The following is a 14,460-nucleotide window of genomic DNA, read 5'->3' as shown; positions in this document are numbered from 1 at the left end:
AGTCTTAGGTCACAATGTTTATTTATAATTAGGTAATCAATTTCGGTCGGTAATTGCCTTCTTCAGACGTAATGGCCTTCTTCAGACCCGAGTAGAAAAGTGTTGCATTATACAAGCTGTGTATGTTAATTACCGTCTTTCGCAACTGTAATTAACCTAGACAACTTATAAACTGCGGTAAAAAGAGGCCTAAAAACAAAAGAGACAACATGCGTTGCATACCCATATCACGCCATTTCGATCTCTGCTAGTGGTTTTCTTCAGATTCATACATCTAATGACTGCGGAGTGGAGCTCGGAGGACGGAGATTCAGTTAAAACTACAGAATTTGTGCAAATCACAGCTTCAGAAGTTTTAACTTAATATTCGCCCTGCGGATGACCAGCGCTTCGAGGAATGTGTGAGTATCTGATGATGACCTGTAGCATAGGTCGAAGCCAGTTGTCGTAATACACTAAATGAAGTGGTCCAGAGGGTGTCTTCCTTCGTTACGGTTACATGTGCTCACGAATCCCTGGAACATCACTACCGCAGCTATGAAACACTTTCAGTAACGGCGCTAGATACTCCCGAAGAGGGTTGGCAGACTCTGGGCCGGAATTTCGTGGCAGGAAGTTACTAACACCCGGTAGTTCGCCCGAAATTTAATGGGATAGTCAATAAATTTGTGTCTCGTTAAGATTGCGTAACTTTTTGAGCGCCGTGTATTGGCACGATGTAACGGACGCGCATATGCGTTACTTTATGAACACCCTGTAATGACACAATTAGGTGGATGCACATAACCGGGCCACAAACGTCCGGTCCGCTGCCAAGGAGAGGCGAGAGGCCAGCCGGTGCATACGCAGAGCGCGCGCTGCTTACTGGTTGGGCGGGCTGCGGCGTCGCTGGCTGGGACTGGCGTCGCGACGCGCGCTTCGGCGTCGCCGGGTGACAGAGTCGCGGACGGCGCGCCGCGTCTCGGCGTGGTCGCGCGCGCTGACAGGACTGACTGAGGGCTGCGGCGACGCTCCCGCCGCCCCCGCGGCCGCGCATGCGCTCTGGCGCCGCCTCCCGCGCTCGCCTCGCCGCTGCTTCTGCCGCTGTATCGACCGGGCGGTCACCGCCAGCGCCGCCGCCGCCGCCGCCCACACAACAGGTCACCCGAGCCCGCCGCCGCTGCTGCCGGAGCTGGGTGGGCACGTTCACGTTCCCGCCCTCGCACCTTGAGCGGCGCGCGCCGTGGGCCTCGCGGCGAGACGGCGCTGTCAAACTTGGCCGTCTTCGCCAAAAGGTCTGTACAGGAAGAGCGCCCCGGGGCGGCTGCTCGCGAGGCGAGGATTCAGCTGCCGGTGGCGTCTCCGTCGCTCACCGCGGATCTGTCTGCGTCACGCCTTTGAACGCGTCTATCCCGCAAGTTGCAGTACAGCAGAAGACGCGTCTTCCCACGTTGCTAATAATAATGTCGACGTAGACGCTAACGATGTGCTCGCATCAGGAAGGCCGTAAGACAGGGGTGTATTCCTTCGCCTCTAGTGTTAAACCTGCAATCGAAGAAGTAATGAGCGAAACTGAAAAATTATAGTAAGCAAGGAGACGGGGCTGGTAAGATGCAAGGCCATACCAAAAATCACGGTTTAACCGCAAAATTCAATTATATTGTTAAAAAAGGAACTCAAAATACACTGAAACGCCAAAGAAACAGGCATATACATGCGTATTCAAATATAGAGATATGTAGTCAAGTAGAATACGGTGCTGCGGTCGGCAACACCTACATAAGACAAAAAGTGTCTGGCGCAGTTGTTAGATCTGTTACTGCTGCTACAATGGCAGGTTATCACCATTTAAGTGAGTTGGAAGGTGGTGTTATAGTCACCCACCAGGGTAGCCGAGAGGGCTAATGCGGTGCTTCCTGGACTCAGGTAGGCACGCCAGCTCCGGGTCGAATCTGCCCAGACCATTAAGACGACGAGGGCCGGTATGCCGGCCAGCCTGGATGTGTTTTAGGTGGTTTTCCACATCCTGCTAGGTGAATATCTGGCTGGTCCCCACGTTCCGCATCAGTTACACCACTCGCAGACATTTGAAACCGTTCGCACTATCCAATGGCTTACACTAGATGCACACTGCTGGGGTACACTAATTTGGGGAGGTGGCAGGAAGCGCTTCCGGCCACCCTCTGCAACTAAAACTACCAAATCAATAATAACACGGCCGACCCCGCGTGGAAGCGGGACAAAGGCACCGAGAAAGAAAAGAAATGAAGGTGGTGTTATAGTCAGTGCAAGAGCGATGGGACACAGCATCTCCAAGGTAGCAATGAGGTGGGGATTTTCCCGTGCGACCGTTTCACGAGTTTACCGTGAATATCAGGAATCCGGTGACACTTCAAGTCTCCGACACTGCTGTGGCCGGTAAAAGATCCTGCAAGAACGGGACCAACGACGACTGAAAACAATCGTTCAACCTGACAGAGGTGGAATCCTTCTGCAGATTGCTGCAGATTTCAGTGCTGGGCCAACAACAACGACACATCATCGATATGATCTTAGCCGGCCGAAGTGGCCGTGCGGTTAAAGGTGCTGCAGTCTGGAACCGCAAGACCGCTACGGTCACAGGTTCGAATCCTGCCTCGGGCATGGATGTTTGTGATGTCCTTAGGTTAGTTAGGTTTAACTAGTTCTAAGTTCTAGGGGACTAATGACCTCAGCAGTTGAGTCCCATAGTGCTCAGGGCCATTTGAACCATTTGATATGATCTTTCGGAGCCGAAGGCTCACTCATGTACTCTTGATGACTTCAAAACACAAAGTTTTACGCCCCACCTGTGCCCGTCAACGCCGACACTGGACTGTTGATTACTGGAAACATGTTGCGTGGTCGGACGAGTCTCGTTTCAAATTGTATAGAGCGGATGGAAGTGTCCAGGTACAGGGACAACCTCATGAATCCATGGATCCTGGATGTAAAATTTTGGAAATTTGTGGTAAGGTATTATGGGACCAAACTGCTGAGGTCACCGGTCCCTAAGCTTACGCACTATTTAATCTAACTCAAACTAACTTACGCTATGAACAACACACACACCCATATCCTAGGGAGGATTCGAACCTCCGATGGGGAGAGCCGCGCTGACCATGGAAGTCGGCCGGAGTGGCCAAGCGGTTCTAGGCGCTTCAGTCTGGAATCGCACGACCGCTACGGTCGCAGGTTCGAATCCTGCCTCGGGCATGGATGTGTGTGATGTTCTTAGGTTAGTTAGGATTAAGTAGTTGTAAGTTCTAGGGGATTGATGACCTCATATGTTAAGTCCCATACTGCTCAGAGCCATTTGAACCATTTGACCGTGACAAGGCGCCCTAGACCGCGAGGCTACCCCCCGCGGCCAACCCTGGATGTCAGCAGGGGACTGTTCAAGCTGGTGGAGGCTCTGTAATAGTGTGAGGCGTGTGCAGTTGGAGTGATATGGGACCCCTGATACGTCTAGACACGACTCTGACAGATGACACGTACGTAAGCATCCTGTCTGGTCACCTACATCCATTCATGTCCACTGTGCATTCCGGCAGACTTGGGCAGTTCCAGCAGGACAATGCGACCCCCCACACGTCCATAATTTATACAGAGTGGCTCCAGGATCACTCTTCTGAGCTTAAACACTTCCTCTGGCCACCAAACTCTCCAGACATGAACATTATTAAACAAATCTGGAATGTCTTGATACTTGCTGTTCGGAAGAGATCTCCACCCCCTCGTACTCTTACGGATTTATGGACAGTGCTACAGGGTTTATGGTGTCAATTCCCTCCAGAACTACGTCAGATATTAGTCGAGTCCATGTCACGTCGTGTTGCGGCACTTCTGCGTGCTCGCGGGAGCCCTACACGATATTAGCAGGTGTGCCAGTTTCTTTGTCTCTTCAGTGTAAAACAAACACATCGCGCATGTCACTCGATAGAGCAATGTTAAAAATTTTGACTAAGGTTCTTCGTTTGTAGCAACATGGCGACTACATCACAATAAAACAAATTCGGTGTGTTCGAGTTTGGATGCGGTCAATCCATTGTTCAAGTGCTTCGTGAATTCCGCCATAGCATCAGCAAGAAGCCGCCTTTGCACAAGTGGATTTATGACTGTCATTCAAAATCCTTGGATGTTGGTTTTGCATATCCAACGGGAAGAGCGCTGGTCGGCCACGCATGTTCAAAATGGTTCAAATGGCTCTGAGCACTATGGGACTTAACATCTGAGGTCATGAGTCCCCTAGAACTTAGAACTACTTAAAACCACTTAAACCTAACTAACCTATGGACATCACACACATCCATGCCCGAGGCAGGATTCGAACCTGCGACCGTAGCGGTCGCGCGGTTCCAGACTGAAGCGCCTAGAACCGCTCGGCCACAACGGCCGGCAGGCCACGCATGTCTGATGAAAATGTCGAGAGCGTATCCGAGACGCGTTCGTACGGATCCCTCGCAAGTCCATAAGATGGGTAGGCTAGGAACTTCACCTTCAACAGACAGTGGTGTGGCGTGTTCAGAAACTGCGCCTGCATATTGCGACGGGGCGCTGTATAATGAAGAAGTGCGGTTGCAGAGTGTTCACACGAAATGTGCATATACAAACGTTGGTTAAAAAATGTTATTGCAAATTTTAGCTCTCACGTAAGGCTCAGGGGATGATTTCCACACTTGGTGAAATAGTACACTTCCACACCCGCGAATTTGTTATAGTTTTTGAATTAATTATTCACTCAGACATAAGTACAGTTTGTGCTAGGGAACAAGAATTAGGCGATTTATTATACTAAAATCAGTTTTTCACGACACAGTTCAATCACTATTTATTGGTGTTGCCCTTTTCTTTCACACAATGAAATTATCACTGGTGAGACGGTTTTCAGTTTTTCTTTAGTATTAATTTTCACCGAGCCCCCAATAGCAGTATTGTAGGCTGTTATAAACGAAAATTACTCAGTCAGTTCGGACAGAACCACAAGTCCCACTGTCCTCTTTGTTCTAACAGTTTTGGCGCGAAATCACAGTTCGCCACATGCTCACTTGCGTCGATGTATACCTCGTAAATCGTACTCACACAAATAATCGTACCACTTCCAGTTCACCAAATATATGTTTGCACACTTGCACTATTAAACAAGACTCTCTGTCGAAATAAATCGGCGCGAAAAGGATTTCTCAAACGACCACACGGGCCACCCTCAAGTGGGGCTTGCTCGCCACCCACCCTCCAAAACGACTGACCCCTGGCCGAGATGGCCGCTCGCTTATATAGGCTCGGACGTCTACCCCCCTGGTTATTTAAGTACCAATCTCATCAGTTAAGGTTACAAATTTTGATACATACATTCCTCGACAGAAATAGGTACACCATCGGAACCGCGCTAGAAAGTACATCTCATCTACTATGTTACATTAATTACTAGAAGCCCGTAAGTCAAGTTTTAGTTTCTGCAAAATTTCGCCACTTAGCACAAATTTGTTTGTTGACATCTGTGCTGCAAAGTTTTAACATAGAACTGCACATAGCACCGTTTTTAGACGTAATCTATAGCGATCTACACATTGCGTTGCTCAAAATCTTTATATCTATAATAATTATTTAATTACGGGTGATAAATGTTAATAATAATTTGCAAACAATAAAAACTATTGCAAGTTAAGTGTATAGTACAACTTAACTAGTTTAAAATACGTGTGATGCCACCCAAAATATTATATAGTGCCGTTCTTTTCCTCATGAATGTTCTATTGAATTTTATAAACAATTTTCCCTCAAACTTTGTTTATTGCATTTTACGGGCCTAATTATATATTAATCCTAACATATGACTACGGCACTCGATCCGCTATGACGAAACGTTTTTAATGAGTGCCCGCTCATCCCTGTAAGTTGTTATTTACTATTTTTATTAATCTTTCAGTATTCGTGATATTAACAGATTTTGAGGTTACTATAACTTTTGCGTCTCGTGACTTGAAATAAAGATCGACCTTTCAGAAGGTGCATATTGCTTACCACAATCCACTGCCGCATCGCTCTTCACCGTAAGTTACATAGTTTTCACGTAAAGCGAGAAAAACCAAACAATGCCCCAAGCTGCAGGCCAGCCCGCATCTCGTGGTCGTGCGGTAGCGTTCTCGCTTCCCACGCCCGGGTTCCCGGGTTCGATTCCCGGCGGGGTCAGGGATTTTCTCTGCCTCGTGATGGCTGGGTGTTGTGTGATGTCCTTAGGTTAGTTAGGTTTAAGTAGTTCTAAGTTCTAGGGGACTGATGACCACAGCAGTTGAGTCCCATAGTGCTCAGAGCCACCAAGCTGCAGGCCACGTGGACGCCCGGCGACCGTTGCAAACTCGCGCGGACGCGCCACGCGCTTCCGCGAATCGCGCACCATGTAGCGCGCTCCCTCTCCACAAAGCAATCCTTGCATACCAGAAATATTCATCTAGTGACGGGCGTTTGTACCGTCACAATATGAAGCCTTACAAGTTGCACTTACCGTAGCAATTGCGCCCCAGCGGCCGTAACAGAAGCTGTAGATTCAGCAAACAGGGACCCTCTGATTCGTGTGTGGAATCGAAGTACGTTCCGAAGCTTCTCAAGCAATGTACGCTGCTCGTGTAGAATACATGGTACAGTACCTGTGCGAACATAAAACTTTGAACCTTCCTCTATCCATTGACATGCACAAAGTATTTCTATCTGTCATCGTTTCTCTATAGTAAACAACAGAAAACTGTTCTCTCTTTCTGAATAATTCTGTATTTCTTTACATGAATAGAGAATACAGCTGTTCCATAACAATAAGTCCAATATCAATAAACGTTAGTTATGATCAGAACAGGCAGGAAACAAATGAGCAACAGTAAACAATGTGCTCAAATGGAGAGACAGCATTAGCAATACATATTTAATCTATGAGTTTTAGATCAAACATACACTACTGGCCATTAAAATTGCTACACCAAAAAGAAATGCAGATGATAAACGGGTATCCATTGGACAAATATATTATACTAGAACTAACATGTGATTACATTTTCACGCAATTTGGGTGCATAGATCCTGAGAAATCAGTACCCAGAACAACCACCTCTGGCCGTAATAACGGCCTTGATACGCCTGGGCATTGAGTTAAACAGAGCGTGGATGGTGTGTACAGCCGCCCACGCAGCTTCAACACGATACCACAGTTCATCAAGAGTAGTGACTGGCGTATTGTGACGAGCCAGTTGCTCGGCCACCGTTGCGCAGACGTTTTCAATTGGCGAGAGATCTGGAGAATGTGCTGGCCAGGGCAGCAGTAGAACATTTTCTGTATCCAGAAAGGCCCGTACAGGACCTGCAACACGCGGTCGTGCATTGTCCTGCTGAAATGTAGGTTTTCGCAGGGATCAAATGAAGGGTAGAACCACGGGTCGTAACACATCTGAAATGTGCCGTCGATGCGAACAAGAGGTGACCGAGACGTGAAACCAATGGCACCCCATACCATCACGCCGGGTGATACGCCAGTATGGCGATGACTTATACACGCTTCCGATGTGCGTGCACCGCAATGTCGCCAAACACGGTTGCGACCATCATGATGCTGTGAACAGAACCTGCATTCATCCGAAAAAATGACGTTTTGCCATTCGTGCAACCAGGTTCGTCGTTGAGTACACCATCGCAAGCGCTCTTGTCTGTGATGCAGCGTCAAGGGTAACCGCAGCCATGGTCTCCGAGCTGATAGTCCATGCTGCTGCAAACGTTGTCGAACTGTTCATGCAGATGGTTGTTGTCTTGCAAACGTATCCATCTGTTGACTCAGGGATCGAGACGTGGCTGCACGATCCGTTACAGCCATGCGGATAAGATGGCTGTCATCTCGACTGCTAGTGATACGAGGCCGTTGGGATCCAACACGGCGTTCCGTATTACCCTCCTGAACCCACCGATTCCATATTCTGCTAACAGTTATTGGATCTCGACCAACGCGAGCAGCAATGTCTCGATACGATGAACTGCAATCGCGATAGGCTACAATCCGACCTTTATTAATATAGGAAACGTGATGGTACGCATTTCTCCTCCTTACACGAGGCATCACAACAACATTTCATCAGTCAACGCCGTTCAACTGCTGTTTGTGTATGAGAAATCGGTTGGAAACTTTCCTCATGTCAGCACGTTGTAGGTGTCGCCACCGGCGCTAACCTTGTGTTAATGCTCTGAAAAGCTAATCACTTGCATATCACAGCATCTTCTTCTTGTGGTTAAATTTCGCGTCTGTAGCACGTCATATTCGTGGCGTAGCAATGTTGATGGCCAGTAGTGTAGAAATGATTAAATTATGTGAACATTGACCTCACTGGGGTGCTTCTGGTTACTAAATAATTCCAACGAACCACAGTATAACTTCAGTTACTGCTAGAAGACACGAAAACATTTTCATAAACGCATGTTCCCAACACGTACTAGAACCATCGAAATACTTAGTTGACGGTTGTTTCAACCTCTGTAAACGCAGTAAATCAGAGGAGGCAATGAACAGCTACAAACAATGTGAAATATATTATTTGGAGCCTGGTAAAAGCAAATATAAGCAAAAGAAACAGCTAGTAATGTAGGTTTCATGATTTTTGAATTGAGATTAGTCAGGCAAGTTCCCTAAAAGAGTGTATTCATAAAATTAAAAAAAAAAACGCCCTCAAGGCAGTAAAATCAATTCTAAGTGCCAAGTCAGTGCAAATAATTTCTTATAATTTACGAACTGGACCCAAACCCGATGGACAGATACAACAGCTACAAAAAATTTTACCGATGTCAACCAGGACGACCAGTAAACTCCTTCAGAGAACACAGGGGTTAGCTCAAGCGTAAAATACACTGCATAATGAACCATACAGCACTGCGCATAACTCCGCATTTCTACACACTACAGTGTTCGCTCAGCAAGGCCAACAGCTCAGACATTACACTCCGCCCATGATGTCTATAGATACGTAATACCAGACAGATTACCAATGCTGTCTTCCAGCAAATCCGAGTGTCATGTTTGTCAGTCACGTAAACTGACAGATTAGCAACACACGATCCTCTCAGAGTGATATTACATTCTGGCAGTTTCTTACAGCGACCCTTGGATAGCCATCTTTCAGCTACTAGCCGTAAACCATTGAGAACGAGCTGACACTCACCGCTGTAGAGTCGGCTTGGAACAGACGGCGCATGCCCTCTGGCGAAACGCTAAGGAGACGGTTGCTTGGGTAGTGAGGCAAGGAGGTAAAATCACGCTTTCGATACATATCCAAGCGGGCTAGGCTCAGAAATAAATGAAAGATGTTGCGGCTTTCGTACCCAGCTGTTGGCTTTTGTGTCGGGTTCATCGATCGACGTTTCTTTGACGATCGACAAACAAACTTCGGCTGAGGAATCTGAGACATAGGACGAAAGTCAAGTCTCCTATAAAAGAAACATTGAAGAGTGAGATTAAACTTCAGAGTGTAACAATGTTAACGATGAGATTCGCTGACGATATTGCTACCTTCAGTATAAGTGAAGGAGAACTTCATGACTTGTTGAACATTATGGTCTTACCAAAACAGAAAAGGGATTCACAGTAAACCAAAGAAGGACAAAAGTAACAACGAGTATCAGAAATGAGATTAACGGGAAACTTAACTCCATAATAGGTAACCACGAAGTGGACGGAGTGAAGCAGTAGCACATGAAACAAGGGGGACAAAAAAAGCAGACTAGCACATGAAAAGAGAGCATTGCTACCCCAAAGAAACCTACCAGTAATAAACATCGATTTGAGGAAGACTTTCTGAGAAAGTAAGTCCGGATCACAACATTGTATGGAATGGAAAAATGGTCTGTGCGAAAACTGGAAAAGAAGAGAAGCAAAGTGTTTGTGAGGTGGTGGTATAAAAGGATGTCGAAAATTAGGTTCTTCGCAAAACCGGCAAAGACAGGAACACATGGAAAATATTGACGTGAAGAAGGGACCGGATGCTGGTATGGGTTAAGACATCAGGGAATAACTTCCATGCTGCTAGAGGCAGACACTTTTTTTTTTTTTTTTTTTTTTTTAGACCCGCGTTTCTGGCCAACCTGATTTAGATTTTCCCCGTGATTTCCCTAAATCGCTTCAGGCAAACGTCGGGATGGTTCGTTTGAAACACCACAGCCGACTTCCTTTCTCATCCTCACCTAATCCGACGGGACCGATGACCTCGCTGTTTGGTTCCCTCCCCCACATCAACCAACCAACCAGTGACTATTTCTTTAGTCATCAGTCTTCTGATTGGTTTGTTGCGCCCCGCCACGAATTCTTCTACTGTGCCAAGCTTTTTCCCTCAGGGTAGCAATTGCAACATACGTCCTCTATTTGCTGGATGTATTCCAGTCTCTGCCGTCCTCTACTGTTTTTAACCTCTACAGCTCCCAATAGTACTATGGATATTTTAAGGAGGTTGAAACGGAAAATGTAAACATTTATTTAAAAAATCATTACAGCTATATTTATGAATGCACAAATCTAAAATATTTCTTGTGTGAAGCAAAATAGCTGATTTAACGGAAAAATTTAATGAAACAAGCAGGATTAATATTTTGCCAGAAATTTGAATTTTTCATTGTTTTATTGTCTTTTTTAACAAAAAGCCATTACTCAAATTCTGATTCTGCAATTAATCTGAAAATGTCATTGTAGGGTCCCAAGAAGATTATAAGACCAATGAACTTAAGTTAAAATTTATGGTAGAAATTGTATCATTAACAGATTTTTTATTTTGCACATCCAAAATTAACTTTTTTTCTGCGTACAGTCGTCTAAAAATCAGAATGTAACCGCAGGATCTCGTATTTTTTAGTTACAGGGAGACAGCAACACGTTGCGAACAGTTCCTGAAAAGTTCAAAGCATTAGCGCATATAAATTTTCAAAAAATGCTTCTAATAACGTAAAAAATATGGAACAGAGAAAATGAGGTTCAAAAATTTTCTTCTCATACGTCTACATGTAATAAGTTTACTTCAGTTTTAAAATCCTCCTTATGATACTCCTCGTCCTCCAGGGTTCTCTTCTCCCCTTTTCGAATCTGCCTGGCCCGTATTTGCAGGTAAGGGATCTGTTGGGCTTCTTGATCCTGCTCTCGTCGATGGTGTGAAATGCTTTTGTTGTAAACACACCTGGTTGGTACAGACCAACTCTCTTCAGCACTTCAATTCTGCCATTATTTCTGTTACTGTAACATAAAACTGCATCATAGACACCTATTTCGAGTACTTCAAGTACTCAGAATGTCCTTTTTGAGCATCTAATTCTAATTAAATTATTGAGGCTTTCTTTTGCATTTTGTGTCTTTGTGTTCACAAGAAACCTGAATGTGGACTTAATTGCGTTCATAACAAGTTCTGGTAATGTGTGTTTATGTGAATGCGTCTCATTTCTCTTGTTGAACTTACGTAAATTGTCTTTCGGACACAGATTCTGCAGTGGTGTTTAGTCAGTGGATAATCTGTGGAAAAAAAGTGTCTCATTGAATCTAAATTATGCGTATTTTTCCTGATAGCTCTCCCATAACATAACTGAAGAGAATCAATTTCTTTCAGAGTAAGCCTGCCTTTTCCTCCTAGTGGTTTTCCATCCTCAGATACTTCACCTTTCTTCTCTTTCAGCAAGCGACGAAGCCTACCACGAAGCCTCTTTTAGATGCGACCAACACATTCCAACTTTTCTGTTGTTGTATTGTAAGGATTTTTATCTCTTACAGCTTTGAACGCAGAGGAGTCCCCGTCACCAAGGTATTCAGTATATCTAACACCATATTGGTCCTCAGATCTGGAGAACATCCTCACAACTACAGCAGCCTCCATGCCCCCACTTGAGCCACTATAATTTTTAGAGCATGCTACTGCATCCTTTCCTTGCCACAGCTCTCAGTGTCCTCATTCTTTGACATTTTCCTTGTTACACACTGGTGGAAGTTTTTAGACATAATTTCTACAACTAAAACTTTACCTGAGTCAATACCAATAACAGATGCAACTCCTTACTGAGATGTATTACCCCTTTTCATCCAGGTTGCATCTGCAGACACACACGGGTCTGTAACATTTGTAGGAGATTCACTGTCATGAAAATATACCCCAGTATCTACTTCTTTTTGGTTTATTTCCAACGGTTCCTCCACTGCTTTCTTCACAGAAACTTTGGCAGTATTTTTTCAAACATTGCACAAGGCGGAGACATGTTAGGAAAACTAAGAATTCTAAGAATACTAAAACCCAGCCACAGCCTATACAGCAAACTGACCACTGAGGAAAACTTCCATATACAGAAGGCAATAGCAGAAGGAAAACAGGTCTTAAACGAGTACACTACATTCTGTAAGGGCACACATTAAAGGAACTTTACAAATAAAAACAGACAGCACAAACAGATAAAGTCTAAACACACACACACACGAAAAATACACTAAAATCAGCAAAGACGCGCCATTTACACACAAAAATAATACCATATGAAAGACAACACACACAGCTAAGAAGCGCACAGAAAACACACACACAAAGATAAAATGCAAACAGAATTCAAATTTGGCGCCGAGCTCTCTGGTGAACAAATGACCATCGACTGGGCTGGGACACATAACAAACCACAATCACTCTGTGTTCTGGTGAAGTGGAAAGCGTTTTACTACTTTATTTGTGGAAAATACTCGTTGTAGTTACGTGTGCATCACAACACCTCAGCATGATACGGAGAATGGAAGTGCTTGCCTCACGAAAACGTAAGTAAAAACGAATATAGGTGCGAAAACATCGCGCCATACTAAATTACATTCTAGAAGGTAGGTTAACCCCCAGCAAAAATTTTCTCAACAATATCGTTTGGTTGCAGATGATAAGCTAACTGTAGTAATTAACACACAAGTGATCCAGAAAATTCATGCACACCAAATGTAAAAGTATTTACAAAAAGAAACGACCTGGTGTTTGAACTAAAAATGCACATAATTTTATAATCATTTAACAAAAATGTTAACATTGCAGAACAAATAAAAACGAAAACGCACTGATGATGGCACAGTGGTGTCGAAACATGTTTGGGTACCAAGAAAAACGGTGTTTTGCATAACTCGCGCACCTCACATCCAACAGTAGCAGACTTCTCTTGGGCAGGAATGCTCTTTCTGCCAGCGCTAGTCTGCTTTTGATGTCCGCCTTGCTCCGTCCGTCATTGGCTTTATGGCCGCTTAGGTATCAGAATTCGTTGACTCCAACTGCTTAGTGATCACGAATTATGACGTTTAGTGTTCTCTCAGTCCGCATTCTGTACTCATCAGAGGGTTCATTTCATTCAATAGGTCATGTAATTCTTCACTTTCACTGAGGATAGCAACGTCATCAACGAATTTTAACATTGATATCGTTTCACGTTTAATTTTAATCCCACTACGAAATCTTTCTTTTATTTCCGTCATTCCTTTTTCGCCGTATGCCATGAACAGCAGGTGCTAAAGACTACATCCCCATCTGACACCTGCCCGCATCTCGTGGTCGTGCGGTAGCGTTCTCGCTTCCCACACCCGGGTTCCCGGGTTCGATTCCCGGCGGGGGTCAGGGATTTTCTCTGCCTCGTGATGGCTGGGTGTTGTGTGCTGTCCTTAGGTTAGTTAGATGTAAGTAGTTCTAAGTTCTAGGGACTTATGACCACAGCAGTTGAGTCCCATAGTGCTCAGAGCCATTTGAAGCCATCTGACACCCTTTTTAATCCGTGCACTTCTTTCTTGGTCTTCCACTCTTATTCGTTCCTCTTGGTTCTTGTACATAAAATTAGCCATCTTTTACTATAGCTTACCCCTATTTTTCTTTTTTTTCGAACTCCTTTCGCCATTTTGAGCTGCCAAACGCCTTTTTCAGGTCGACAAGTCCTATGAACGTGTTTTGATTTTTCTTCAGTCTTGTTTCCATTATCAACCGCCAGTCGGGTGCCTTTACCTTTCGTAAGGCCAAACTGATCGTCACTTAACAGTAATCATCTTTCTGTATATTACCTATGTGAGCAACTTGGATGCATGAGCCGTTAAGCTGATTGTGCGATAATACTCGCAGTTGTTTGCTCTTGCAATCTTCGGAATTGTTTGGATGATATTTTTCGAGAAGTCTGATGGTATATCAACAGTCTCATACATTCTACACACCAATGTGGGTAGTCGTTTTTTTTCACTTCCGCCAATGATTTTAGAAATTTCGATGGAATGTTATCTATCCGTTCTGCCTTATTTGATCTCAAACCTTCCAAAGCTCTTTTACATTCTGATTATAATACTGGAATCCCGATCTTTCCCCATGTCGACTCCTGTTTCTTGTTCTAACACCTTATCTGACAAGTCCTCCCACTCACAGAAGCCTTCAGTGTTCTCTTTCCACCTATCCTCTCTCTTCCCCGCATTTAACAGTG

General features: G+C 44.8%; 1 long non-coding RNA gene across 1 annotated transcript in view; it reads right to left on the bottom strand.

Moving 5' to 3' along the window:
• Positions 1–967, bottom strand: part of LOC124607344 — a 977,175-nt gene extending 976,208 nt beyond the window's left edge. The window contains exon 1 of the long non-coding RNA XR_006978811.1: positions 866–967. This is a non-coding gene — a long non-coding RNA (uncharacterized LOC124607344). The remainder of the gene's footprint in view (positions 1–865) is intronic.
• Between the last annotated feature and the right edge of the window lie 13,493 nt (positions 968–14,460).

The sequence above is a fragment of the Schistocerca americana genome, chromosome 3 (genome assembly GCF_021461395.2).
Source record: "Schistocerca americana isolate TAMUIC-IGC-003095 chromosome 3, iqSchAmer2.1, whole genome shotgun sequence".
Taxonomy (NCBI): Eukaryota; Metazoa; Arthropoda; class Insecta; order Orthoptera; family Acrididae; genus Schistocerca; species Schistocerca americana.
This window is presented reverse-complemented; position numbering and strand designations above follow the sequence as displayed.